Consider the following 26,756-nt stretch of genomic DNA (forward strand, 5'->3'; position numbering starts at 1 on the left):
TACTTGGAAGTATGTCCCATTTTCTTTTCTGTTTCCGTTCTACAGGAACTGATGGTTTTACTGCAAGAAACCCTAAATATATCTATAAATCTTTTGTTTTGGTTGATTTTGTCCTGCTGTATTTCAGACAACTTTCACACAAAGTTGTAAACTAGATCTCTTCACTCAAAATTAGCTTTTAGTTTTGCAATTAAATTTTATAAAGTATGAGACTGTTAGTCACTTCTGCTAACGTATGCAGAAGACAGAACACTGTTCTTGTTTTCCTTTTTCTGTACTTAAGAATTTACAGACAAACATTCATAAAGATATGATGATTCAGAGAAACAAGAGTTAAAACTCTCTTTCATGATAGTAGAGGCAGACATTCCCCAAGAATGCTGGAACAAATCCCAGGAAATGAAACCTCCGGATCCCACTGACAGTGCGAATCTCTGACCACATGTGATGTCAACAGATATTCCAACATTAGCAGAATTATTCTGAGCATGCTTTTTCTGGTTAATTGCAAATATTTTATTTATTTTAACTGGCATCATTGACAGGTGTCTGAACTTTGCAGAATTATGGTTCAAAATGATTTTTTGACTGCTTCTCAAGACTACAGCTCTTCTAAAATTTTTATAATTATCCTAAACTCAATATCTTCAATATTATTCAAACCAACTCCACATAAATTTTTGGGCTGTAAAATTATTTCTTTTCATTGAAGTGGTGATAGAAAGTCAGTATAGCAAAGCTTCTTCAGTTATTTTGCTAGGCATTCCAGAGTACAGTGGATTTCTTGAAGTAAACAACTAGCTAATAGTAAAAAAATAATTGTAGTTCATTAAAAATCACATTTAAAAATCTGTATTGCTGTGCTACAACTAACTAATATAAAATGCCCAGGATTCAGATGTGAAGAATTTAAGATATTGGACTTGACTGCTATATTAAGCTGGAGAATTTTATTACCTTAGAACAAGCACAGACTTGTTATAAACATAAGGATTTTAAAAGACAAAATAGTAAGAGTTACCATCACGACATGGAAATATATTTAAATATATAAATTGCATTAGCATAGTTAAAGGAATGAGATAGAGCTTACAATTACATTATAATCACCTCATGATGACTATGTTGAAAAACAGAATTTTGTAGCTGAGAATTTTCTCGATCAGAGTGTTATTATTCTCGTTGTATCTATTGTAGATTGCATGGAAATAAATAGGAGACACTACTTTCAGAGCAACCCACATGTGTGCACATCCACAGAATACAGCACAGAGAAAGATTTTAGGCAAAATGCCAGATACGGAAGAATTTTATTTCCCTTGCCTTACTCCCTGGAAAAAAACAAAAACAAAACATTATATTTGGATTTCATCAAAATTCTTCTTCAGTCTACCCAAAGCAGCACATTAGTATCATGAAATGGAATAGAGTGCCACTATCTTCAGACTATTGTCATTCACATATGGTAAGACCACAGTAAACAACAGCACGCAATTTGTCTGTCAGGCTTATTCAACTCTGTAACAACTTCCAAAGTACTCTGCTGTTCTTGTACCTGAACTTGATTATATGTTTGCATTGTGTTTGACATTTTTGATAATGAAACAGAATATAACTAGACTGAGGATACTTTTTCCAGTGATGAAGATAGTGCCATGTTATAGACATCTTGCTATTTAAACAGAGAGTCTTCTTGAAATTATGATGTTACCTGTGCCTTGTCCATTTCACTTCTAACAGAACAACATATTCCATCCAAGAAAGTTCTGAGTATAATCATAAAAGCAACAACAATAAAATAATTCCCTTAATCTCCCCAAATTCTTCTGTGGCCTTCCATACTAATGATGTATCTTATTTGATTGTTCCTATTACAAAATCCTGAAAATTGACTAGATGTTATTATAGTTAATTTGCTTTATTTTATGAATTGATATTATATTGTGTGCTATAGCAATTTAAGATAAAGCTTGCAAGCTAAGGATATTTCTGTCCTAACACTGTTTTGTAACACAGTTTCACTGACTTGAACTCTAATAGTTTCACATTTTATCAGGCCTCTAAAATACCTTTATGCTGATGAGTATAAAGAGTTACAACAAATTTATCAGAAATTATCAGAAAGAAGATGGCAGAAAAAGACCTTTAAAATGGAGCTGTCACAGCTATGAGTGTTTTTGATGAGTGTGATTGTTTGAATGGCAAACAAACCAACTTCTCGAAGAGCACTGCAACAGACTGATGCTCTCTCAGCTATCCTCTGGCAGTATTTTCTGCAGGAACTAGATAGGAAACAGTTAAACACAATCTTTGTAACACGGTGATATACTCTCAGAAATCTGAACTGAGATAGAGAAGATGGAGAAGATGGCCTGAGTAGTATTTGCTCCTTAAGAGTATATGCATAAGCTACATAATTGGTATACTGTTAACATGCGTGGTCATATAGTACTCTTTATATGGTAGACTCTAGCCAATGAAAAATGAGCATTGAGCGCTGTAAAAGCGATTAGTGCAACATAATTTTCTCCTTTCAGAACTTTCCATGACAATGTGTGTAAATATAGATACATGCATATATATATAGAAGTAGAGGTGCAGTTAATACAAGCTGTTATTTTTCCCCCAGTCCTTCACCAGAATTGTTACCAACTCAATGGGAAGAAAGGCAGTATATTGTCACATTCTGTCAACCCCTGGTTGGGCTGCAGGGCTGATGAGATCTCTTCCAGACAGCTTCTTTTATAGTGTTCAAGCTGATGCAGAAGTAGAAATGGAATCCAAAATCACTAACAATTCTTGTTCAGTGAGAAGAAAATTCTTTTCCTCCACAATGCTTAGTATAAAATCAAGCTGAATCTGCATTTTTAATGATTAATTATATCTTAAGAACATCAGATTTCTCAGGGAGGTTTATTCACAGGTTTAGAAGTATTACCTAATTTGACCACTCTAATAGGATTCTTGAATGTCATCTGGAAGGTGGGATGCTGTGAACTTATATTGTGTCTTCCAGTGGACAGATAAAATCTTGTGAAAACACTGTGGGATATATCAATACCCCTAGTGAGAGAGCGTACATTTAATTAGAGGCAAAAAGTTGTTCTGAGTGGTGGTTAAAAAGAAAATAAAGTGGGCATCTGATATCCAGTTGACTGCTAATATGAGAACTGAAGTCACTATGTGATGTTTGAGTTATCTGGGATATTTTTATTTCCATGAAATAAATAGGTAATAAATAAATAAATATAGGTAACTTTTATTTTTTTTCAATAGAAATGCATGCCGATACATTAAGAAGATATCTTAACTGATTATTTAGTTATAATCCCAAAATGTTGAACAAAAATCTATGTTACTGTAGTATTTTCCTTCATTTATTATTTCAGTAGAGACAATGCCTATGCTTTCTAACTAACGATAGTTTTTTAAGCCATATACTTAAGTTTTATATCACTGCACCAGTGGACTATTACACACCACTTGACATACAGTGTGTTCAATAAGAGATAGATCACTGCTTCACTTCTGTTCTGGGAGGTAATGCCTTGCTTCATATAATTACAGAACCACAACAGAAGAGGAAGCTCTCATCCAGAAAGCTGTGCTAATGCTGCAAAAATATCTGTGAGATTGATTTGGAAAATGAATTTACTTTAATTGTGTTTACACTAATTTGTTTTTGCTTTCTGATGTGAATAAATGCTCCATTAAGTCTTTGTGTAAATCAGCATTGCAGACTCATTTGGAATCCTGCCTGCAATGTGGGCTACCCTGACTTGAAAAGGATACTGGAAAATTAAACATGGTTAGGGAAAGGCAGTAACAAAAAATAATATAGGCATTAATAAAAACAATAAATAAATAAAAGGAAAAAAATATTTTTGTATGAATAGAAGTTTCAAAAATTACTTGAATTACTAATTTTAAAAGGAGTGAACATATTTTTATGTTGATGACAAGATGACAGGAACATGATGTAAATATGTAAAAATATGGTTAATTTAGGAAAAAAAAGGATTTGTCATCCAAACTCAGCCTAAGAACTCATTCCATTAAATGAAGTGATGAGGAATTCAATAGGAAATACCTTTTCTTACAACATCTGTAAGGGATGAATTATATATGGCAATGGCAAAAGACATGTACTAATTGTTTGAGATGAATTGTACAGTACCAGATAGATTTGCAAACTTATGTGTATACGTAAATCAATGCTTAGTCCTCATACTAACGTAGAATGAGTAAATTTAGTAAAATACAGTACATTTTAAGGAAAAATTGTAATATATATCAAAAACATGAAACTCATGTGCCACAATATTTAAAGAGGGCACCTGCCCAACTGAAATAAAATAATCATTTCCATATTACAGAAGACAATATTTTCAGCAGAAGCTTCATTTAGCTACAAAATAAAGATTTTGAGCTGTTTGCCTCTGTGTACAGAACTAGATTCTTAAAATATATGAGTTTTCTTCACTGATCTTCAACAAAAGTAACAAAGAATGAGTGAATAGATATCTGTCTAATCATCCTTTTTTTTTTAATTGATATCAAAATTGTTTACAAAAATGCTAGTTAGATTTCAAATCATCCTACAGGAAAGAATATCGTAAAAAAGTTTGGATTTAACATTGTGGAACCTGTCCATTTTTTCTTGCATTGCATGGGCTTGTAAATTTTGTTAGGCTATTACACATCTCAGTAAGCTTTTAATTTCTATCAGAGAGTTGTCAGCTGAGACATAAAGAGACAAATTCAATGATGCTGCTGAGGGGCAGCTTGCTCAGTAGAAACGGCGACTTTAAGGGAGGAGGTATTAAAAGTAAGTCCATAGGATAGTTTCAATTTTGGTACTCTCTCGCAGTTTTGGCATTCAGGAGAGTTAATAATGATTTGATTCTTGGCAAAGACTGAAGAAGGTTATCTTGCTTTTAATGGTTGTTTTTTTTTTTCATTCCAACATACTGAAATGAGCCACTAAGAATTACCATTCTTGGTTTTTTTTTCTTACAATGACAGAAATGTTTATTCATTAGAACAAAAAGCTCCCAAGGAAACTTCTTATTCAGATGAATGTATAATTTTCAATGCTGAAGCTGTCTGCTAGAAGAATGTTGAATAGTTGTAATATATGCTATGTAAAAAATACTTAATGCTTGAGTTTATCCACATTAACTTTTTTGCTGTGGTCTTTTTCCTTTTTTTTTCTTTTTTTTTTTTTTTTGAGTCCTTTAAGATGTAAACAGTCTCCAACACTAAGTAAAACTTTTAATTGATAATTGGGGATTACTCATTTTAAATAAGATATTAGCTCTTGTCATGTAATTAATTTACTCTTTGCTTTGTGAGCAGTCCTCACAGTTTGCTGCCTGTAATGAACTGAAGGTGTGCCCATGAGAAAACTATATCCAGGTTTCTGAAGTGTTTGTGAAACGTGAACAGTACCATGCTGAGGGCAATTTCTTGTTTCCTTTGCAGCTTTCTGACAGAATTCTGCAAGGGATTGCGAAGGTCAGATTTTGATGCTGCTGAACCAGAAAGGATCAAATTTTTTCTTCCCAGGTGAAGCTGAATTAATGTGTTTAGAGATTCTGTTATGTGGGAAGGTTTGGGGGATATCCTACTGGCAGGAGAGTTAATTCATTTAATTTGAGAAGATAATAGGAACACTAAAATGTAGATTTATTTAGGCCAAAAACACGAGACTTGTCTGAGTTTAAACTGAACTTAATTATTTTTACAACTCAATTTATATTATGTATTTTCTAAACTATACAATATACTTATTTTTTTGTTTCAGTTAGCAAATGCAAACTTTCTGGCTGTGCTTATTTGTTATGCTGTGATCTGTCACTCAGTTTCAAATTTGCTTTTGTCCTTCGTTGTGCAAAACCAAATGAGAGTTACTATCTAAATGTTTGTTACATACATATAAAAGTGTGATATTCATTGTAGAATTATCAAAATTTCTGCTAAGAATTTGCAGAACTTTCATATCATAATCACCTTGACTTAGTATTGAATTAAAAGAGCTTATACTGTCTTAACTACTTCCAGTGTTTTCTAGCTGGTGGAAAAAGTAAGGATCAGTAGAGACATCTGTATTTTTACTGTAAGACCACTTGTAATTAGGAAGAAGTCCCATATAATTTTGCACTAAAAGATTGAGTTGTGTGATCAGTCTGTAGTCATCAGTTTGTTGATTATAATTTCTGAATTTGTCCAGGGAAGCATTTATGATACTTCCATGAGATGTAATTTTATGGAATATTTGTTCAGATTTATACTCTGTACTGCAGTAAGTGAAAATCCGTTTGTTCAGGAAACAAGAAGAAACTTGATATACAACAGATTCTACTGAAGTTAAAATCTGGATTTCTCAAGGCTTATATTTTGTTTAGCATACTGAGTTCATACCAAAAACTACTTCCTTGCAAAGCGATTTCAACATGAACATAACATGTTACCACTAGATGACTGTAAAATTATGATTTTAAAGTCTTTTATTCCAACTCTGTGCTATTTTTGCATGGATCAAAGTGATTATGCAAGAGAAATGCTTTGTTTTGTTTTCTGAACTAATTCAAACTGGAAATCATATAAATGTACAATTTGATTTTGTCCTTTATTCAGTGCATGAACTTTCTAACTCCTACCCAAAAAATCAAGCAGCTACTACATAAATAATAATGTCTGTATATGAAAATCAAAACAGGCTTTGGTATCAAGTTGGGAATTTATGGAAAGGCATTTTGTTAAAGCTTAGGTTATTTTTATTGTTTATAATTGACACAATAAACACTAAAGCTATTTCCCTTAACTACAGAATAACAAGCTTCCTGACAGCCTGTATCTTTCCTTCTTTGCAATTTTTGGCCCTAAGAGTTGGTCAGCATATTTTGCAATAGCTTGTATTTACTGGGGGCATTTATATTCTACATGGATTAGCTATGTGCTATGCAAAATAAAAAGATATTCACTCTTCACGCAGAAAAGCCCAGGCAGCTAGAAAGCTAAATAACTTTTCTGAGGAAATAGGACAAAAAGATTTAGCTGTTTTAGTTCCTTACATCCTATGCAAATATGACTCATGAAAGCCAAGAAGTAAACAGTACCAGGGATATAATCCAGCTAAAAACAATATTCTGGTTAACTTTTTGACTGGATTGATTTCTCTTAGCTGGTGGTCTGTTTGCTCTGCTACATGAATTCTTGGGCCAGTTGGCAATGTGAGGGCTGAAACAAGTGGCCAGGGTATTTTGGGAGCAGGTGGCCATTAACAAAACCAGATTAAAACCTTTAGATACTGACTGAATCAACATGATCTTAGCTGTCAGTAAAGTCTTAACATTCACTGTCTTTTGTCTATCTGGAGTAATACCCTCTTGCTTATTTTTAGCTGCTTACTAAAGACCAATTAAAAATGTGTAAAAGAGTTTCGTTCTCAGTTCTTTAGCTTACCATTTCATTTTCTCTGAAGCAGCAGGGCAGTAAGGATGTTGAAGGAGACCTCTTGGAGACCATCTGGTTCAACTTCTCACTCAGAGTGCCCTGGAGCACATTAGACAGGATTCTGTTCAGATGGCTTTTAAATGTTCCCAGGGAAGGAGACTACACAACCTTCTGAACCTCCAGCACCTCCAGTGCTCTGTCACTCTCACAGTAAAGACATTTATTCTCATTTTCAGTCAGAACTCCTTGTGTTTCAGTTTGTTCAGTCCTATTGCTGGGCACCACTGAAAACTGTCTTGTCCCATCCTCTTGACATTCTCCCTTCAAATAATAAAACATATTGATCAGATCACCTTGAGCCTTATTTTCTCAAGGCTGAACAGGCTGAGCTTCCTCAGCCTTTCTTCATATGAGTGATTCTTCAGACCCTTAATTATTTTAGTAACTTTTTGCTGGACTTGCTCCTGTATGTCCATATTTCTCTTCTACTGTGCATCCTAGAACTTGGCACAGAACTACATACCTGTCCACACTGACACTGAGTGGGAAGATCACCTCCCTTGACACGCTGACAACATTCTTTATGCAGCCCAGGCTACAATTCTTCTTGGCCATGAGGGCACACTGCTGGCTTATGATCAGCTTGTTGTCTACAAGGATCCCTCAAGTCTTTCTCCACAAATCTATTTTCTGGCAGGATGGTTCCCAGCTTGTACCAGTGAATGGGGCTGTCCTCCCCATATACAGGACTTCTTTAACTATCAAAGTTTGTGAGACTTGTATTCCCCAGGATGAAAAAAATCAGTATTTAGAAATGGATTCATATGTCACTGAGGCATGATAGAAGTCAGATAGAATCAGTTTTCTTGAAAGTTATTTTAATTTACAGCTCAATGTGATTAGTCAGTGTGAAATTCACAGGAAAGACTTCACAGAGAAAGATAGAAAAGAGCAACAATCATGTTCAGGCAAGCTACAATCAATTTTATTTTGTGTTAACCTTAGATAAATTTGTTATACTGATGCTGATGTTAATAGATATACTTTCTATTGTTTTTGTTTTCCTTTTTAAAATGTTTTTCCTCGGCCTTTTTATTTTCTTTGCATTTGTCTATTTTTTCTTTAAGTAGATGTTATAGGTCAGGAAGTCAGGAAAGATGTCATTAGAGAGTTTGCATTGTGGTGCTCTGCACTTAAATGTTTTCCTGAACTTCGCATCTGATTGTTTATGTTCTTAGGACTTGCAATCCAGGACAGCATTATCAATCATTTTGGTTTTAGATCTGTATCTGTGGAGAATTCCCTCGTTCAAAAGTAAGCTGGAGATAGGTGATCAAAACTTTACTTGATTTGTACCAGATATTCAGTAGTGGGAAAGGACTTATGAGTCATTTCTCCTTCAATACCAAATCGCAGAGAGATATGATTTTTTTCATGATTATCCAGAATATTGTACCTACAGTTTATCTGTAAGGTTCATATAAATAAAGTATATGGTATATACCATCTTCATTAAATTAACTTGTGGAAATTGTGTGTAAAGTGTAATAATGAAATTTTTCATTAATTAAAAAAATACATTTAAATATGTTCTTTTTATAGACCGTATTTGAGTTCTCCTAGCCTTCCATAAAAGCAAGCTTTTATGTATGGAGAGATAGTGCATTAATTGCAAACTAACTGCTTTATTCTTTCTCTCTGAAAAAAAGCTGCTTATTAAGAAGCATTCATCTAATATATAATATTGAATGCAAAATGTCATTTACATAATGAATTGTTGCCAATTTCACTGCTAAAAAAAAAATCAATACTTTTATTTACTATTCAACTAGCTAATTAAGAGTTTCCCAGGAGTTCATCCAGAGCGTGTTTATACTAATTCTTTTGCTCTGCATCTGGGCTTAAATGTAATACACATACATTCTTTATTTGTGAATTTTCATTAAATTTTCAATTTATGTTCAAAATCATAGTGTTTATTTTACTATGTGAATGAATAGACCTAAACATCTTAACTAAATTGGAAATTGGGGACATTATGAGGATTCAGAAAGTAATAACAAATGTAGTGGAAAATATCTTCATTAATTGAACAGCATCAAAGAGAAACTGTATTTGCTGTGCATCTGAAAGATAAAAAAGAATTACTAATTGGGTAAGCACAAAAACTATACTTCCTTTAAAGCCAAGAATAATAGTGTTATTTAGAAATTCAAATAGTTAAGAAAGGTCTAAATTTACAGTGTTTTTGAGCCATTGATATCATGTTCAATTTGATGTTTTTGTGAAATAATGCTACCAGTGAAGTCAAGATATAAAATAAGAAAATACTTTGATCGAAGTTCATGAAAACACAAATGTTTAATCCCCAGAAAGCCATCTAAGGATAATATTCTTTTAAATGCCAACCACGTGTACATGGTCATTTTCCATTGGTGATAGTTCAGATCTGATAATGAAAAGCCCTAGCAAAGACTTTTCAGTAACTAATATTTATTTTTCAAATAGGAATAATAAAGATACATACTTAAATGGGCAGCTTTTATTTTTGTTTGTTTGTTTGTTTGTTTGCTTGTCTGTTTTGAGAGCCCAGTGTATGGGAAATCTGTGGCTAAGGTTCAGCCTGAAATGAATAATTCTGCTCTGAAGAAAAGTAAGACAATTGAAACTGCCCAATTTGATGACTCATTCTCAGTAAAAAAAATAAAATCTAGACCAAATCTTACTGTGTTCAAAAACTGAAAGTGATTTTTTTTTCCTACCGCTGGTCAGCCAATTTGCAATTACAATAATAATGTATTTTTTTCTGCTCTGTGGCAGCTTTAGACAAACACCAAACAAGAAGAATCTCACACTCATTGCCATGTGAATATTCCTGGGCAAGGATGGACTCTTACATAGAAAGGGACTAGAGATGCTTCAGTTTTCAGCAGCCTTTCTGGTATGTGTTTCATAGAATTCATCACCAATCATCCCTGTATCTCTTTATCTACCGTTGTGTGATGCAAACAAATAAGAAGCTGTCTCTGAAAGCCTAATTTAGCTTACAGTTTTTTGAAGAAACAGGATGATATAGAAAGGAGATATGATTATGTTAGGAATTACGTAACAGTTAAAGCCCTGTCAGGATAGTAACTATCAAAAATGAAATCATCCTTTTCACCTCCTGAGGTGAAATCATCCTGAGGTGGATAAGCACAAATAATTAAAAAATTAAAGTTTGTATGGTGCTATGTGAGAAACTTTGTATACCTTTCTTCTCTCTTCTGCATTATGGACAAGGTTTTTTTAATGAAATATTACATATTTCTTATCCATGAGTGATCTGATCAATGAAAATTTTACAATTTTTTTCAGGGGGAAATAGCCAATATTCCAATGTTTTAGATTTTACAGAATACTTCTAATCTTTTCATTTGCTTAATTTATTTCTTTTATCCTTATTTTGTCATAATGTATTTTTTTATCCTTTTACAAAGTTTTTATTTAAGTTAAAAAAAATATTCCTTAGTGTAGAATTTCTAATATTTATTATACTCTTATGAACTTTTTTTTTTAATGTTAGGTAATAAAATTAATAGGAAAGAAAAGCAATAATGAAATAAGAATAAATGTTTTTTGGCTTGAGAGCTAGGAAGTCGCAATCACAGTTTTAAAATAACATCATATTCAACCACTCTTGACATTTTTGAGGTGTTCCTGAAAGTAGATGCATTGCAGTTTTAATTGAATATTTGCTTTAACTGAATATTGAAGATGCTGGCTGTGAAGAATTCCCTGTGATTTAATGGCATTCCTTGATAAGCACATTTTTGTAAATATTCAGCAATCAGAATTTAAATTTCAAGGTCTTTTTGATAGGCTATTGCAGCTGGTGCACTGTCTGCTGTAATTATTAGGAACCATTTCATTGGCATTTTTGAGCACTGCAGTTTGGGTAGATTATATGTCATATCCCCTCTTTTAGAGAAGGTGAGATTTTAGTGTCCTGTTTCTAATATATGAATATATAGTGTCATGTTTCTGATATTTTTCAGCCTGCATGTACACTGACATTAACATCTGCTGTGTTTACTTTACATGTTGCTGAGAGGAGTATTGTTGCTAATACTTTTAATTCTTCTTAATTCTATGTTGTAAACTGCTTTCGAAATTTGAATTCATTATCAAGTAGGTTTGCTTTAAGTGAATATTGATGAATATGTATTTATTTATCTATTTTTTTTAATCTACTTAACTGTACTTGTTAAAGATCAGCATTTCATTTGTGCTATGACAATACTACTGAGAAAATTATTGGAATTAATTTGCCATCATTGTGTGAAGTCTGTGCTGCTATTGCAGTTCATTACCACCTAAGGATGCTGAAGTATTTAATGGGATAAATCAACAAAAATGTTAATAAACCTCTGCAGAGAAATTAATCCACCAGTTGAATTTACCTTTCTGAAATGCCCTTTTGTGAAAATTCCTGGGGAGATGCCACAGAATTAATATAAAACATAGGCACCAATAAAATTTTAAGAGGTTTAATCTGCAAAACAGTTTTTGTTGTTGTTGTTGTTTTAATGGAGTCTTGAAAATGGGCTATCCTCTGACTCTAGGTAAATAAATAAATTGATCTCCAGTGTCAAAGTTTGAAAAGACAGAGTCTCTAAGAATATTTTTTAAGTTTATGAGCATATTTTTATAAAGAGCTTTTTGATGAATGAATGGAATAAGGAAAATTAAAATCCTTAAGCAACCATTTGATGTTGCTAAAAGCTTTAACTGGAAGAAGTGTTTCCTAACTGCAGTTTAAACAGAGCTGAAGAACTGTTTGTGGCACAACATGTGTCTGGGCATGTTGAATTATACATCAACAAGAATTAGCTTGAGAATACAAGAGCAGAAAGTTGCAGTGCTCAAGTTAAGGCAGGGATAAATTGTCCCCCACCTCTCCCAAAAGTATGAACTAATATCTCTGTAGCTGCCCTCAGGAACACAAATCCAGAGCACTTTATTTCACAAGTGGTAACTGGGTAGTTCAAAGCTGCTCTGGCTTCAAGTTAAGCCCCATCCCTGAAGGTGTTCAAAGCCGGATGGAGCCCGGTCACCTGGTCTAGTATTGACTATGGAGGTTGGCAGCCTTGTCTGTGGCAAGGGGGTTAGAGCTTGATGATCCTTGTGGTTCCTTCCAACCCCAGCCATTCGGTTCTGTGATTCTGTGAGTTATGTTATAGATGAAGGAAATTTTTGCTGAGAGAAGGGGGTGGTAATATGACAATATTTCTTTTGCTGCACCTACAATGAGCATCTTGGTGGAGCCCTGATCTTCATGTCATTGAACTGCAACATAAATTCTCCCTGATTTTGGCTCAAAAACAACAAAGAAAAGGATGGTTCATTACTTAGCATGTTGCACAGAAGTTCAATAACGTCATTACAAGTAAGACTTTGTAGCTGGTGAAGAGTCCTCAGGTTTTATCACCAGTGCAGTGAATATCAGTGTTCCCTCTTCAGCATCCACAGAGGTACTTAGAAAGAAATGTTGGTCCCAGCTCTTCTGTATGAAGATAGACAGAACTGACTTTCTCCAAATGGCTATGACTATTTTACTGAAAAGCACCTTTACTAGCTTTTATTAAATCCTTTTTGCTACAGATGGCATGTGATTGCATAAATATCCGCAAGGATGATGGAAATGGAGGACTTTTATAAAGAAAAAAAATGCTACTCTGCACAGCAATGAAAAGTGGCCATAGGACATAGTTTCACATTTGTAAAGAAAAAAATGGAGTCAGCAGCACAGCAGGATTCTAGTTCTGAAACATGCCTGCAGAATCAGATCTGATAAGCCAAATAACTCAGGGGAGTGGGAATACTCATAGGCGTTGAGCTGACAGGAATCCATGTTCTTCACCTGCTTCTCAGCTGGTGCATGTGAAGCTGTGAACACACCACACACATCAAAGCACATTAAATGTGTTCAGAGAAACGTGAAAAAGTAAACTGTATCTATCATTGTGTAAAAAAAATAATATAAAGACACAGATAGTGTCGATGAGTGTTTTTCAGTCAGAAACTTAGCTTGTTGTTTACAGACCTAATGGTAGAAGCACTGTCTTTTGAAAGGGTTCTGTCCTGGTTCTGAGACAGGAGAGTAAAAGTCACAGGCTGCTCTAGTCTTTGCGAGCTGATTAAAGATATAGTCACCACATGGAGAAAAGTTTTGGGCAGGCAGACGGGTGCAGCACCTGATGCATGGACTCAGATGTGAACAATCCAAATCGTTTATTACAAGTTCTCATATCACTTATACACCGTCACAATTTTTCTTTTTCTAGCTTTTTCCTTACTAACCATTTTCTCCTATCTTACAGGAACACTCTGAATGTTGCTTCTTTCTGCCTTCTAATTTGCCTGAGCTAATGGGGACAAAATCTGCCAGGTTGATAGTGCAATTTTTACCACTTTCCTGACAGCACATTTATCTTTTTTTTTTTTTTTTTTTTTTTTTTTGAATCTAGATATATCAACATTTGACTTGATGCTGAAGCAGAAATTTACCTGTGTCCATAAGGCTGAAATTTTCAAGGCAGTCATTTTATTCAGTTTTAAAGAGCAATAAAGTTATTGCAGTATTAGCAATATAGAGACAATCTGGAGGAAACAAAATGATCATTGTCTCTGCTTTATCCTTCTTGATCCATCCTTGTAGAAGACAATTCCATTCAGCATTTTGTATAGAGAATAACTAACTCTCCAGCATTTTTATTTCTGAACTATTTTCTTATTTAAATTCATCCTATTTTCTGAAGGAGTTTTATATTTTATCATTGACGTCCCTGTGGGTGGGAGTTTGTCCTTAACACTGTTTCAGAGGAGACAATTAGGCATACAGTATCAGTTCACCAAATTATCAGAATTTGGAACAAGTATTGAATAAGACAGAGTATTAAGCTGGCACTTCCAGTGGAGATTAATTTTAAGATATTTGTGTAGCATACAGGAAGAACTTCAGGGATGTGTAAGATCCAGATTGTGTTTAATGATCACTTGAAATCATAAATATTAAATATTGCTGTTTATTTCCAAACCCACATACACGCAAAAGAATACAAATTAAAATATCAAAAGATAAAATGTTCAAATTATTAAAAAACAATATGAAGAAAAGCTATTTTTTTTTCCATGGAGTGTGCATAAGAGGTGTTCAGAGTTTCCAGAGGATGACATTTTATCCTATCTGTAGATGGTCATCTCTTTTAATGTATGTTGGTTGCTCTGAAAGTAATACTTTTTATTTATTTCGATGGAAAGTACAATAGATACGTAGAGCAAAATAACAGCATGTGATAGAGCAAAATCTCAGCTACAAAACACTATTTTTCAGTGTAGTCACCATCATTAGTGATGCATGTTCACCAGCAATGAACAAGAGCCTACATACTACACTTGTAAAAATCTGCACAAAAAGAGGTAATCCACTGTTTCATGGATGATGTAATGGCATTGTTGCTAGGAAAGCATTGCCCATGCAGTCCATCTTTTGCTGGCCCAAGAAGATGGAAATCAGAATGTATTATATCAGTACTATACAGTGAATGTGGTAGGACAGTCCAGAGAAGACTGGCAGTATGCTTCACAATCTTCAATCTGGTGTGAGGCCTGATATTATCCTGTTGCAAAAGAAAGGTTGTCTTCTTCTCCAGCATGACTCTGGAAGTTTGATTCTTCAGCTTAGTCAGTGCTGTTAGATAGTGATGGCTTGTCTGTGTTCCACAAATTCCGGAAGGATTACCATTTTTCTATCCCAAAAGACATTGCATATCATTTTACTCTTTGAGGACTGCATCTTGAATTGTTTCTTCAATGGAGAGTTCACATTTTGCCACTCCAGAGACTGCTGTTCTGACACTGTATTTTAGTAAGTGACTTCATGTCTCCCATCACTCAAAGTGATGTGATTCAGGAAACTGTCACCTTCAGCCTTGTATTGATTCAATAGGTACTGACAAACTTGCATACAGTGTTTTTTCTTTTAGTGTATAATGTGTTAATGAGATCCACCTACTGCAAATTTTGGGATATTCTAACATTGCCACCATCATTTTCAATGCACTGAAGCTGGTATTCATCTCCATACTCAGTCCGTCTGGATCAATGATACAACTTTGCTTCATCCGCAATTCCATGTCAAACACCATTTTGTCAGACTGCCCTTCTGCTGCCATCTGTTGCACAGCAACAAAATGTAATGAAATTTTGGCAGGAAGGTTCAACCTCTACTGCTATACCACCAACATCCACCTCTGACACTGGGGGTCGATATAATAAAACAGGAGGCATTACTTTTGGATCAGCCCTCTGCCCCAACAATCTGGACAGATGAATCCCCAGATTCGTGGATGAGTTAAAGCTTAAAGTATGAAGAATTTAATGGAATTTCTTATCTAATATTTTCACTCAATACAATTATTTAAGCACATAAAGTCACCCAGATACATAGTTAGAGACCTGAACAGCACACGTTTTATTTGGCAAATAGGAAAAAATTACAAATTAGAAGAATTTTAAATTAGTAATTTCTTTAATCTGGACAGTAACTCTAAATCTATAACCACGCTGAAATGAGAGCAATTATAACTATTTCAAATCAGGAAGGACTAAAAATGTATGCTGCCTTCTTATATATTTCTTTTTTGCCAGTTTGCTTTCTGTGTCTGCTGATGTGCCTTCTCAAGAGATAGGAGTAGAGGCAGAGTGAAAATATTTACTGCTTTATACTGATTTGGTAAAGTTTTTGGACTCTTGAATAGATATCTCCTTATCTTAGGACAAGAGAAAGAAAGTGACAGACAACAAAAAAGGCAAAATCACTACCGTGGTAGAAGGGAGTAAATAGACCTAAGAATTTACCCATTTTCCTTTCTCCTTCCAGGTCACCTATATTGTTTGGAAATATACTGGATATTTGAACTCTTCCCCTATAATTCCAGACTCAGAAAATTGCTCTGTAATTCAGCTTGGAGTTTCTTCAAAGTCTGTACAAGAAAAAAGAAAGAAAGAAGGTAAGCATCTATCATGTGAAGTTATTAACATCCTTGTTTGCAAAGGAAGAATTTTTTTACTGTTTATGAAACAAAGCTTTTGCTGAGATTGAAAAAAAATGTTTTGAATAAACTGTGCTCCCTCTGTGCTCAACACCTGATTTCATCTGCTGCCCTGCATGAGGTGGTATTATCTCCTATGCTGTCTTGCAAGAACTGCAAGACTCAGATAAAACTGAGCCAAGTTGCTTTGACACTAAACATCTGGCAAGGTGATTATTTATTCTGTTGCTCCTTTAAATGAAATTAAACTATCACAAAACTCAATAAAATTTGTTTTTATTTATCAAAGACTCAATCTTTTTTAATAATTTACTCAGAATATCATGTTGTAGTGCAGTATTTTCTATATTATTACGAGAGAGGAAATACATTGTCTATAGCATTTCAAAAATCATTTGCCATAGTTTGATATTTTCCAAGCTCATTTTACAATCAGAATTCTTTACTGTTAATAAGAAATGGAATTGTTACATCAGAGTGAAAATATATGCACCTTCCAATAGATTCTTTCTGCCCATTTTTAGTTTGTGATAGAATAAAAAATAATGGAAGACATTTTTTCCGCTTTTGACTGTAATGCAAGAAAGTAATTCTGCTTTTGACAGAAGGAAACATTCACACATCTACTTGGAGACGCTGTGCACTAAAAAGGATTCTCTACATCCCACTGTCTCATGCGCTGCGGCTCCATGCATGTTCTGCTCCACTGGAATATGTAATTTCCTGAATAGCATGGAAATAATTTCTTCTATTGAGACAAGTGGAAGATACACTAATAAGCAAAAGAAAGTGTAATTCTGTGCCTCAGAAGCTGCACTGGCAAATGTTAATTTTATCATTTGACAAAACATTATAATTTTTGTCACTGCATGAAAAAAAATAAGTAGACCAATTTTTTATATTTTATTATTTTTTTCCCCATGGTGACAATGCTAAATTATGTTTAAGCTTGGGGTATAATTCCTTCCTTGTCAAAAATTACTCTTGATTTTATTTTTCTTCAGGGAAAAATAACTGAAACTATTGCAAAGAACAGTTCTTTATCCTTCAGGAAGCTCATTAAATAAAAGTTTCAGGGAGATAAGAGGAAGGAAAATGAGAGAATGACTCTGCTTTCGAGCTGGGTTAATTCTGAGAAATTGAGTTAGAGGAGAAAAATGTGAACTATAATATAATAAGTGTGATACTAATGTGGTTCCTGTCAAGTACCATGATGAAAATTAGAGATGTTATGCAAAAGGAACACATATCACCTTCTCTTCTGTAATGAATCAAGATAAAAATGCTTTGAAACTGCTACTTGATCTTGTTACATCATGGAATTGTCTTAGATATTGAAACCTAAGCTCTGTTCCACGCGCCTCAGAGCAGTATTTGCTCAAATTGCCATACTGCCCTCATTTCAGGACATCAGTTTCTAAGACCAGTTCCATTTAAGAGATGTTCATTAACCATTACACCTGTGATTTTATTATAAATTTCATTTCTTATCCGTTATAATTAAACAGAGACCTTGGCTCCCAGTCTTCAACCTGCTTTTATTTTTCCAGCTATGTCCAACCATCCTCAACTGAGAACACATTTCCTTTGGAGAATAGTTGTTTGTTAGGAAAAGAAAAACCAAACAAAACCATGATCATTATATACTAAAAAAATTATTCATTAAGCAGATCATTAATAAGAACGCCTGTTGCTGTAATAAAATTGTATATGTACTGAACCTTTTCTCTAAAATGTGGAATATTTTTCTTCCAGAAAATGGCTTTTCTGGCTATTTTATGTCACAGAAATTTTATGAATGAACATTGTCTCAGTCAATGAACCTATGTTTGTTTAAAATAACTTCAGGACTTATATGAATCTTGCAGAGAACCATACCTCAGTGAGTGTAAGCTGAAGTTAATCTTTCAACTTAGTTGAAGCATTACAGTTTCATTTTCACAGCTGTGAATATTAGCAGCATTTATGGTTATTCCATAAAAATTAAGATGACTTATGATTTTACCTTTTTTGTTCGTTTGCTTGTCTTTCCTTTCAGACTAAAATCAAATACAACACAGGTTGCTGTGACAGCAAAAAATTTACATGTTGTTACATTTATTTTTGATTTTGAGTAATCTGTAGTTTCCTTCTTGGTGCTTTCACAAGAGTGTAATGTGTACACAGTACACAGTATAAGTACCATTGTAAAGGATGATAGTAGTTATTATCTAGCATTTAACTATGCACAGTTACAAGTTATGTGTATTTTACAGTGGCTTGATTAATCTCAGCTTGTGCATTTATAAGTCTGCTTTGATGAATATTTTTTTCTTCTAAAAACAGTATAACACACAGATTTTGAATTCTTCTCTATGATGAGTTAAAAATGCATAAGCAAACAATGACTCTGTAACTCATGTCACTAGTTTAGATGACATGTATCTTATTGCACAGAGCAAGAAAGCAAAATCAAATAAGTCTGTAAAGGAGAAACTTGTGTATGTTTTAGATTAAATCAACCTCCGTGAAGGATGAAAAGAAATGGTACTTACTAATTCATTTGAGTATATGAATCCATGCTTTTTCCATTATAGTAACCAGTTCCTGGCTTATTTTCTAGGATTTTCTCCCAAAAAGCAGAGTTAATACAAATCTACTATTGGTGATCTCATAAGGGGTAAAGGTCTTATCCATGGTTCCTATTTAGGAATTTGCTATTAAAGTATGTATCAAAATTCTTCCATTTTTAAAAAATGAGAACTCCACCTAATTTGTTCCTAAAATAATTCATCATGAGTAGATTTCATATAAACCAAAATTTACAAAGAAAAACTTGCCTGCTTCATTTGCTCTCCATGCTTCCAGCATATTTTCTCATGTGACAGTCTCTATCACAAATTTGTATAGAAAACATCTTCCAGCCTGTCAGTCTCCCAAGCAATTGGAAATTATTTAGTTTATCTTGCTGGAATGTCTTTTAAATAATTTGTGTGCATGGTGACAAAAAGGCTTGAAGTCTTAAGTAGGCATATGCAATATAATTATTACTATAAATGCTTGCTAATGCTGTCCAGTAATGCCACTGATACATAAAGAATATCTTAATAAAATTAATAGAAAGTTTTGATTAAACTTGAGCATAAATTTATTGTTAATTTTTTTTAACGTTCTGGAGGATGTCTTTTTCTAGCATAATGTACAGTAAAAAATAATTTAGTTCTGCCAGTAAAGAAAAATGATTTAAAGTGTTTTCATAATAACATCAAATTTGTCATCATATAGCAAACTATAACAGCAGTGTCATTATTTATTCATATTTTAAAGACTTTTATGAAAAAGTTAAGAAATTAATAAGAACAAGAGTATCAAAAGGAACATATTGGGAATTAAAAATACTTTACACTTTTAATTTCAGATTTTACCTTCCTTTCCTCTTACCTAGTTTTAAGGCCATTTTGCAAGTGTTATTTCTCACCACATTCCATTCAGGGAAACTAATGCACAGATCACTGAATTAATGAAATTTCGAGTCACCATGCCAAAGGCTAAAACCAGAAATATGAGGAAAAATCTTAATATCAATGCCTATTCTAATAAGCTGTTTAGTCTTTCCAGCTGTGGCTCGTCAAGCAAAAAAAATGAAAAACTGAAGCAGAGAAGTGGAAAAGGAAATAATTAGTTATCTTTATTTGGAGTAACCATCATATTTATTAAAAAATCTTGACATGTGTCTGGGTATATTCCATACATTCATCTATGTTCACTTTGTAGGACTGAGTCAATGACCATTTTGTTCTTGTATGTGCTTGATAAGGTGAAGAAAAAAAAGAAATAAGACTTCTTTTACCACACAAAGTTGGTGTCACAAATAATTAATTAGACTGAAATTATGTCTGTTGAAGAATATATATTGTCAATGAAGAATGAAAATTCAGAAAAAATATAACAAATTTTTATTTCAAAGGATGACAATTTTCTTAACTTTACACAAATTTTGCACTACATTTAATATGTACCTATAAAATAGGAAAGTCTGAGCTTTGCATCATCAAGATTTTTGCCTCAATTGCCATGAAAAATTTCCTTATAAAATGTTCAAATGCAAGAAATGTTATATGGGAAAATAAATTTTGCTCACTTGAATGAGCTCTTATGACCTCACATTACATTGCACTTCTATTACAGAAGTCTCTGAAATACTTTACGAATTGCATCATAACTCACAAAGAAGTATGTCACTATTTATTTCTGCATTCTTAGTTGTTTTTCAGAGTTTGACATTGTTATTTGTAGACATAGATTAACTAGCATGGCCATCTTCATGCAAAATCTGAGTAAAAATCTCTGTTCTTAACACTCGAAGTAAATAAAAGAGCACAATAGCAGCATTTGACAGAGGAAAATTTTAGCTACAAACACTCTTTTTCATAGAAACCACCATTAGCAGATTCACACAGGTGATCTAACTGAGATGTTCTTCATTTCACAATGTGACATCTGTGCACGGCCATTTGAAATGTGAGTTTGTCTTTCATGTCAGTGTTGGCACTGCTGAAACACACTACCCACCACCACACCTCACTGTCCTCTAATCCACTATTTGGTCTCCATAAATGTTCAACAAATGTTGATGAATGTCAATGGCTGAAATTTTTGAAATTTAATCCCACAGTTTTGCTTCATACACACTTCCATGTCAAATTTTGTCAGACTTGCCACATTGCTGTCATTTGTTGCACAGCATGAAAATGAAATAGATTAGTGGTGAGAAGGTTCAATGTCTACTGCCACACCACCAACATCTGTCTCTGACGCCATGGACCAATAAAATAAAATAAGATGCAATACTTTTGGAGCAGCTCCCATATATGCAATGCACCTTTTTATGTTTCATGTGGTATTAATTACTGAGAATGTTGAGGAAAACACTGCTTACATCATGAATGCCCAACATTTTGACTTTTCTGGACTGCACTGAGAGAAGAGGTATCGCCTGGGGTCACATATACGTAGGGCACTGAAAGTAATTCCTGATGATACTCTGTATCTGGTATGATATTTTCCAGATTAACTTTACAGTTAAGTTGAAATCCTTACTTAGGATTACAAGGCATTTAGGCCTTGACAAATTGATACAGCTGGTACCCTGTAATCGAAGTTGTGTACCAAGACCTGGAAGCATTTTCAGTTCTTAATGCTTATTGATTTCAGTGATGGTCACTCTTACTACAGTGTGCATTCATTCTGCCCACAGAAAGTCATCTGCTAGGATTAAATCACACGTCCCACTTCTTGGCCTTCAAGCAGTGTATATGAAACTTTATGACCAGTTTAGGCAGTGCAGAGATGGTTTGTGCAACTCACAATTGCAGTTGAGCTGCATAATTTAAAAATGTATGGTGGGAACAAAGTTAAAATAAACATATGTGTATAGCTACAGGTGTATTTTGTATTTTGGCTGTTCATCATTCTGTAAAAATGTATTCTACTGTAGGCAATAGCATTTGCATTTTGTGCATTTGAGGAATCTGCCTACACAGCACCTCAAAATGTCATATGCTGCACAATTTTAACACTGAAAAATTAAATAAATATACCAATGGACATTTTATGTATTGCATTGTAATTTTCAGATCTTTATTTAAAATTAGGCTATGGAATCTTCATTTTTTTGGAAGTAGGAGATAATATGATGACAGAAAAACTGCAGAAATAATGTTTACAGAAAAATCCCTCTCTTATTCTTTAAAATGTGCCACATTTTCTTCTGTCTTCATAGCTCTGTAAATTCTATGATGACTTACTACAGTGGTTTCCTAAGTGAAATGTAATAAAGCAAAGCTAATTTTTCATCTGACTTAGAGTGAACAGTTAATTTTCTAACATGAGTTTTGGAAGTTTTTACCATTTTAACTGCGTAGAGATTTCTAACTGTTCACAGTGAAGTAACAAATCTTGCTTTTATTTTTTTGTAAGTTTTTTTTTTTTTAAACATTAAAAACTTCTGTATCTTAATTTTTAAATAAACAATAAGTTTAAACACAATTATAAACTTCTGAACTACATTCATAAGTCTCAAAAATGTAAATATACCTTTTTTCCCCCCCTTTCTTAATGTCAATAATAAATTTTGCATTGGAGTAATTTTAACATTTGTTGGCATTGTTACTATAGCCTGCAGGATTTTTTGAGTTTATGCAGGGAATGAAAGTGTTTGTCATGGGCATATGTGCAACTTGTAAATATAGATACTTAGTTCATTGTGCTATATGCAGATACCATTAATTCTGCTAATAATTACAATTGTATCTTTTTGTTCTTTATTCAGTGCTGTGGCCATACATCTGTGTAGTACTTTCTGACTAAGCAGACTGATTGTACAGTGGAAAATCAAAACAAACTTATTTATGGGTTTCCATTATTCTATTAAGCAGAAAAGTTTTGCAAGTAAAAAACTTGATAAAGGTTTGATGGATTTAAGAATATAAAATTTAAGAAATATGATAAAAATCCGTTGCTTATTCAAAATTACACAGATGTCAGGTCCTCTTTTGACTTCAAAGAGAAGGATAATTAGTAACTAGTACAGAAACAAAGATATTTATTTAATATAATAGGCCTTATGTGTTGGCTGAAGGAAATAGGGATTCTCTTGTTTGTAGGTGTGATTAAGGCTGTGCATATCATTTCACAGATGTTTTACAGAAGCAATAAATTAAAATTGAACTTCTGTTTAGCTGTATGAGAAATAATGTGAAGATAATTTGAAAAAATAAACGGTGCACCTGTGTGTGGAAAGTAATCTACACAATATGAAGTAATCCAAGAGAAGATCACTATGCACTGTTTAAGTAGTGAAAAAGAGAAAGTAAGAAGAAAGTGAAAGTACATATTCTTTGAAGAATATTGTTGAATCATGCACTAGGACATTGTTTAGGTACAACAAGAATTGATGGTATTTAGAGGAATGGAATAGAAAATGTATTTGAAGAACATGTACAGAAAAAGTTATCTTAATATAATCTTAATGCATGAGATAAGCAAGCTGCAGGACACAGCCATACACAGTGCAGCTTTCACCTTGCTGCTATAGATGTGGAAAAGGACCAGGAGAAGTGCAGTTTTGCAGCAGTGATCTTGGATGACCTAACATGCTTACTACATTTACTAGGTTCCTAATGAAACTGATAAAAGTTTGTTTTAAAAAGATTAACTTCAATGTTTCTTTGATCTCTGAAGTCATGAGCCAATATAACAGAACAGAAGGTACTACTTTTGGAGTAGCCCTCATAGTATTTGTATAAGAGAGTAACAAAAACATAAATGCAGTGAGGTATTTCTGTAAAACTGATGCATCAGTCTGCTTTGATGGAAGTGGTTGCCATTCTTAGTGAGTTCTCAAGGTGTTCATTGGAGATTTTTGATGAAATTTACTCTGTCTGTGTTTTGTCCTTGAAAAAATTATTCACAAATGTATATACTGCCAAAAAGTGATGATTTGAATAAAGTGTGATCATGAAGTGAGGGATATTTCTCTCTGGTAAGATAGGGCTTATGAAAGTCTGGTAAAGAGATGTGATTAGATTTTTCTTTGAGTTGAATATCTGATTTCAACTCTATAGATTCAATTTCAAAATTTGCAGGTAACATATTTATGTAGACTGAAAATGGAGTTGCAAATAAACCAACTAATTAAAGATTTTTTCAGAACTCTTGAAATTTATTTTCAAATTCCTTTACCAAAATAGAAAGCACGGCTGTACATTTTTGACTGTTCACGAAACTGCATTTAGTCAATATATCAAAATGCATAAAATTATTTGCTATAACTTGAGTTAGCACTGCACTGAGACCTTCCTGTGCCCTGGTTTCAACCCAGACAGCTCTGATCACACACCAGCGTTTGGTTGCTGTGATCAATAGGTGCCTGCCTGGAATCAGGTCAGGCCACTTAGGAGGACAGAGGCTCCTCCATGATGGCACGGGTGGGGTGGAGGTGGATGCAGTATTTCTCATTTGAAAAAGAATTTTGAACTTGTAAGAAAAATAATTACAGCAGTTGTTTAAGGTTTGTCATCTCACCTACGCTAATGACTCTCTGTGACATCACAGAAATGCTATTATTGAGCCATATTACTCATTACAGTCAACTGTACCAATATGAAAGTTTATAAAAATTGTAACGTGCAAAACTTCTAAATAATCTATATAGCATGTACAGTTTGGAAACAAAGAATGAAGTCCTGATCTCCTGAAGATTAAGAATGGTTCCACCAGCCACTTCAGGGGAATTATTATTTCACTCAAATATTTATTTTCTTCCCTACTGTTTAGAGACTTTCTAATTTGGTGAAAATGAATGTGAATGCAGGGCTCTGGATGTGTACATTTAAGTGGACAGTAATCAACTGATTTTTAAGTCGGAGTTTGAAATGGAGGTACAAATGCATTTTACACAAGTAAATGAGTGTGTACACATTCTCACGAGAGCTATCTTGACAATTAAAAAAGGTTTTACTGTAACTGTTTTGATTTGCGTTTGCTATTATCTGTATGAAGTTATCTACATACATATTCATACATATCCATTTTGTTTGAGATACTAAATAATTATTTTCCTGTTTAAAAGGTGGAAAAAGTGTCAGTTAATAAGCTATTTGATCAAGGTCTTTCTCAGTAATTCTGGAGAAAATGTGTGGGACAAAATACATCTTATTCTGAAAGGAAAAGCTAGGATGCTCTCATTTTAATGATCTGTGCTCAAAACAATATTAATAAGAAAAAGAAGTTTGAAAACTTAGCTGCATTTTGAAAAGAAGAAGGACAAAATACTCTCTGCACTGGAGGATGTTTCTCTGCCTTTCATATTTGTAATTCAAGGCAGTATGCAGTCTGCTCCAAAGAGCAGGAAAACAAATGGCAAACTTTAATCAGAATCATATTGGCTATGTAGGGACTTTCAGATCATTTGCCCATTCCTAACAATGTCATGCAGATTCCCTTCAGAATATCAATGCAGAGACCTTTGCCCTTGCTGTGGAGAAAAGGTTGCAAAATACAGATGATAAGCAGCAAGCCCGTTTGAGGTTAACTTTCCTTTTTGTAATGGGAGGAGGAGGAAAGGGTAAAAGTTTCACTCTAATTTAATTCTTTAATGAAACTAAGAATTAGAATCCCTGCAGTGTTGAGCTAACCTTTTCTGTAGTGTCAAACAATCTTTTTCTTCAAATACATCTTGGATAATTCTGTAGGCTCATGGCTATCTGAGGGTTGTCTTAGAGGCCATTAATAAGACATACTGTACTAAATTTGACAGATCTTTCAAAGCTACCTTAAAGAAAAATCTTTGTTCCGGAAACTGTAGAACTACTTTTTAAATAAAAAAGTTTGATTGTTGCAGGAGTTATTTATTTATTTATTTAGAGAAAGGGATAGATTTTGGCTACATAAGTTCATTTTAATAAATGGATAAAATAGCAAATCTTCCCTGATACTAGTTAAGATAAACTGATTTACCCCAGTTCAGCTAATGCTGATTTTGCTAATGGAATGTGCTGAAAACAATTAGAACATTTAAAATTTTACTTTTTAAAAGAAAATATATCTCAACATTTGTTACATCTTCTTAAAGAATTAATTATATTTGATTACCTATGGCTTTTCCCACGTAATGAAAACCAGTATCTATAGTTACAATGGAAGCCTCAGAATTGTCCAGTCTTTCTTTTTATGAGGAATAAAGATATTCCTGATACTCACAGGCCTTACCCCTCTAATATGATGAAAGAAAATTTACTCAATAATAGGTAGCATTCAGTGAGAATAAGATACATTCAAACCATCCTAGTAGATGGTCAGAAAGGCAGTTTGATATGTTACTGTCAAGGCAGTCAGCTCTAATAATTACTTCTGTGGAAAAAAATAATTTTGGATGCATTGGCAAGTTATGCTGTATCTTCCTCTATGTCCTCCCACAGTACTGTAATCCTATTCTGATTAGTATATTTTTAAATAACAATTATGCCAGTGTTACTTTGATTTAAATAAATTGTCACTGGTAGGTATTATTCTACATGATGCAATACTACATAGCAGTTACATTTTCTGTCCAACTGTATTTTCAAGTTTTTCTTGAAAGAAATGTGCACTGCAGCTTGGTTTAGCTTGTATGACCTTTCTAGAGCCTATTCCATTTTTAGTTCATCCTTCCTGGACAGGAGT

This window comes from Tetrao urogallus (genome assembly GCF_951394365.1).
Source record: "Tetrao urogallus genome assembly, chromosome: 3".
In the NCBI taxonomy this organism is placed as follows: Eukaryota; Metazoa; Chordata; class Aves; order Galliformes; family Phasianidae; genus Tetrao; species Tetrao urogallus.